This window comes from Vespa velutina, chromosome 13, assembly GCF_912470025.1.
Source record: "Vespa velutina chromosome 13, iVesVel2.1, whole genome shotgun sequence".
In the NCBI taxonomy this organism is placed as follows: Eukaryota; Metazoa; Arthropoda; class Insecta; order Hymenoptera; family Vespidae; genus Vespa; species Vespa velutina.
Genome location: NC_062200.1, coordinates 4,677,293 through 4,682,292, shown reverse-complemented (window position 1 = coordinate 4,682,292; position 5,000 = coordinate 4,677,293).

Here is a 5,000-nt window from a genome sequence, read left to right as displayed (position 1 = left end):
ATCGCGCAAAATCCTAAAATTTACGTGGGCCAGGGAAAAGTCCCCTTTTTTATTTTTAAATCTTCGCGTAAGTACGAAATAACAATTTTGTAAAGTGTCTCAGTCTCTTATTTGATTCTGTCGTTCGTTCCGTCTCTCTCTCTTTCCTTCTCTTTCTCTCTCTTCCTTTCTCTCTCTCTCTCTCTCTATCTCTCTCTATCTCTCTCTATCTCTCTCTCCTTTTCACCATTCTCTTATCTCTCATTCGAAGATCCTTAAAAGAATGCGCGCGGGAGCAGCGGATATATATGTATATATATATATACATACATATATATCGGGCGGCATTCCTTTTATTTACTTATTTATTTATTTTTTTTTTTTTTTATTTATTTGTTAGATATTTTTTTTTGTTTATTTTTCTTTTTGTTGCTTTTTTTATTAAACAATCGAATGGTCGTTCGAACGAAGACAAAAGAGGAGAGGAGCGCGTCATATGTTTCTTCGTGTTTTCTTTTTTCTTTTTTTTCTTTTTTTTTTTTTTTTCATTTTTTTCTTCTTTCTTTTTTTTTACGCAATATCCTTACGAACGTTCCTTTCTTTCTTCCCATTTTTCTTATTTTTTTTCTCTCTCTTTGTTGCCGTTTTTTTTTTTGTTTGTTCCTCTCATTTCTTTAACCCACAAACGATTTTTCATTCAGTGACGCGAAATTTCGAATGACTTTTCTTCATTTACAAGTGGTCACGGTCTACGGGACACTTTAAATATCTTTTTTTCTTTTCTTCTTTTTTTTTTTTTTTGTTTGGAAGGCACTTACTACTTTTTTTTATACAATATTTAATTTTAACGTCCTCTTCGATTCTCTCTCTCTCTCTCTCTCTCTCTCTCTCTCTCTCTCTCACTCTCTCCATTCACTCATTCTTTCTCATATACTCTCACTTTCACTCTCATTCACTCTTTCCCTTACGAACCCTCCCTCCCTCCTACCCTCATTTCCTTTCTCTCTTTCTTTTTCCCGCCTTTTTTCGCACTCTCACACTGACCTTTGTTCCTCTCATTTTACCGATTTCTCCTGTTCTTTTTTCTTTTCTTCTTTTTTCTTTTTCTTTTTTTTTTTTTTTTTTTCTTTTTTCTAAACTATATACTCGCCGTGTTACTCGACGAACGTGCCTCTCTGTAAACATTTTATATATATATATATATGTATATATATACATACACACACACACATTTACACATATATTTATATATGTGCGTATATATATATATATATATATTTCTCCCACCCTAAGTTTCATTTAACTGTTTTTTTTTCCCTTCTTTTCCCGTTATTCGCCCTACTGCACGTCCACTGATTTCACCATTTTCGTTTCTCCTCAACGCCCTTCTCCTCTTTCCCTTTTCTTCTTTTTATTTCTCCTTATTGAACACATTAAGCCTAAAGTCGTAATAAAGTCCCTTTACTCGCGATCCGACGTCGATCATTTCCCTTTCGCCTGCTCCCATGAGACATCGGTGGCCCGTTCGTTGTGTGGAAAAATCAAGCGCAGAGCTCGCACGGAGGCCGAGATCAAAGAGAACGTGATTTTTTTTTTCTTTTCTTTTCTTTTTCTTCCGTATTTAACCCTTTGAGTGAGGAGCCACACAGGCAGGTGGGGTGAGGGAAGAGTGAGAGAGAGAGAGAGAGAGACAGAGGGAGAGAGAGAGAGAGAGAGAGGAGGTGATAGAGGGAGGAGATAGAATTATGTTTTTGGAAAAGAAATGTTTTGTCGAAAAGTGACGACATCAAAAACAATTTTGGTACAACATTTATGTACCGTATATACGTCGATAGAGATTTTAATGCGCGCATCGTCAATCGCCCTCTACGCGGCTCGATGATGCGCTCTCTCTCTCTCTCTCTCTCTCTCTCTCTCTCTCTCTCTCTCTCTTTTTTTCTGGACAGATATCAGCACTTTTGCGTTTTCTCTTTCTCCTTTCCCTTTTTTATTTTTTATTTTTTTTTTTTTTACTTTTTATCCTTTTTTCTTTGTTTTCATTTTTTCCTACAAGAAAAAGCGCGCGATCGCGTTTTGTATTTTATACTACATGAAGTACGGTACTCATATCAAACGATTAATTTAGGGCGTTTTTCGACATTTGGGAATAAACATTTGCATTTTCAATAAATTCCCGTATGATCCCTCTTTCTCACGTGTAACAACCCTCCCTCACTCCTTACTAAGCTCACACCCACCCTCATAATACTCTTTTTCTCATTTCCTTTGTTTTTTATTTTCTTTTTTTTTTTTTTTTTTTTTTTTTTTCTTCTTTTCTATCACCGTGAAGGCCGAAAAAAATACACCATTAAAAATCTTACCGAAGGTCACTTTTGAGAGTTTTTCTTTTTTTTTTCTTTTTCTTTTTTCTTTATCTTCTTTTTCTTTCTTTTTTTTTTTTTTTTTTTGGTCTCGCTCTGACGCCCACGTAAAAATCTTTAAAGGCGAATGGGTCGTCGATGTCTCCATTACGAAAGATCTATTACCGATGAACGTGATCGCGAGTAAAACGTTAGGCGAAGGCCTCGAGTATATATATATATGTATATAAATACATTTTATATATTCTTTTTTTTTTTTTTTCTTTTTTTTTTCCTTTTTCTTTTTTTCTCTTTTTATCGCGTAAGTATGTATGTATATAATAACGATACGAGGAGAATCGGAGAGAGGATGCGTGAAAGAGCGCCAAGTGATCTTTTTCCTTTTCCCCCCAACCAACCAGTTCCCATCAACTTTTCATTTTCTTGCACGTGTTGTATAATGAGTTTAAATGAAAAAAAAAGAAAAAAAGAAAAAAAAAAAAAGAAAAATAAAAAAAAAAAAGAAAAAAAAAGAGAAAATGAGTTAAGAAAAAAAAAAAAGAAAAAAAGAAAAAGAGAAAAAAAAGGAGAAAGAAAAAAGAATAGTGCAAGAGCTCGTTATTCTTTGCTTATCGCTTAACCTTTAACCTTACGCGCCCATTGCAATTTATCTCTTTGTCCTTTATATTTCTCGGCTAAAGTTTGCAGATCAAAACTCTTAACAATCCGACAAACGTTATTTTTTACTTTGATTTGTTTATTTTTTCTTCATTATCGACTATATAGTACAATCCCGAGATTCTTCTTCGATTGTCGGGGAGGTTCGAGGGTCCCGTTCACAAAAATCACGCGCAACGTGTAAAATTTTGAAAAATAGCACGATATCTTGACGAAATGGAGCTACCCACCTTCTCTCTCTTTCTTTCTCTCTCTCTCTCTCTCTCTTTCTTTCATTTTCTTTCTCTCTTCCATTCACACATTCCAATCTTTCTTTATCTGTTCCTTTTATTCTTTTCTCTCTCTCTCTCTCTCTCTCTCTCTCTCTTTCTCATTATCACAGACACACATATCGTTTACTCTTTCTCTCTCTCCCTCACATACACAGATACACGCACATAACAGGCACGCAACATCATATCATCATCTCGCATTCCAGTTTATCAAATTCATACATTTTTTTTTTTTTTTTTCCTTTTGTTCTTTCACCGGGTTCCTGTGTCACCATCTCCCGTTTTTCATTGTCCCTAATCTCTAAACCTTATAATTTTTATACTTGGCATACCCCAAACATGGCAGGAAGGCAATAATTACACTTAATAAAGTACATCGATCATTTTTTTTTTTTCGTCCCAATGTGTACTCGTCGTTCATAAAAAGACGTCGACTTTCTTTCTTTCTTTTTCTTTCTTTCCACTCGGTTTATATATATTTTCTTTCTCCCTCTATTTCTCAGTTCTTAAATACCTTTCTGTATCTGTTTATTTCTCTCTCTCTCTCTCTCTCTCTCTTTCTCTCTCTCTCTCTCTCTCTCATTCTCTAAAACTCTTTCTTTCTCTCTTTCTATCTATCTCTCGCTTTATTCGGTAGACAATTGTAGGGTGAAATTTTGTACATCTCTCTTGTATGCTATTGTGTGTGTGTGTATGTGTGTGTGTATGTGTGTGTGTGTGAGCCATGTCAGTATGTGTATATACGCGTGTCCTTTCTCTCTCTCTCTTTCTCTCTCTTTGTTTTTTTTCTTCCTATTATTATTACATATTACTCAAGTATATGTATATGTATATAAGATCGACGATATCGCTCACTGCGTCGCACAGATTAGAAAAATAATCGTTTTACGTGGCGTTGTCGTTTCATTTTCTATATATCTTATTATTTTAAAATTATTACTCTACTCCGAGGAGTTTTTGCTTCCTTTTTTCCTATCACTTTTTTTATTTTCGCTTTCTTCTTTTAATCATCCGTTCATTCTCTTTTCTTTTCTTTCTTTTTCTCTCTCTCTCTCTCTCTTTTTTCTCTCTCTCTCTCTCTCTCTCTTTCTCTCCTCAAAACGAGAAAGAGTAAGAACAAGGGAAAAAAAAACAGATCGTAAAGAAGAAGCGAAGAGTAAGAGAAAAAGAAGAGTGTTTCGGCGAAACGAAAATACGGGCTAGTATTGGAGGTGGGGGGTGGAGGTGGAATGCGGGGAATAGAGGATGGGGATGGAGGTCAGAAGGGAGAAGGATCGAACGACACGCCACGTGTCACGACTGGGCAGTGCAGCGCGCAACTAACCATACGTGTCTTTCTCACTCGTATGTTTTTCTCTGTGTATTGTCTGTTTTATCCGTTTGGTTGTAAGCACGCGCGCGCGCGCGCGTTCGTGTGTATATTCATGTATGTATGTGTGTATATATAGATATATATGTGTAACTTGGTATCCGGAGGCTGTGAGACTACTTTTGGGGTCACGAAAAAGCCGCAGGCCGGTCGTCGTCGTCGTCGTAACGAATCTCCTTCTCGATCACGACGACTATTATTATAATCGTATTTACGAATTATTATACATTTGGCATTAAAAGTACAGCTATTATCATCATATACATCGTACGCGTAGGTATAAATTTGGTATATTTAGGCTGCTATTTTTCTGTGTGGTATGTATATGTGTGTATTTGGTATGAGTGCGTATGTTTCTTCTTC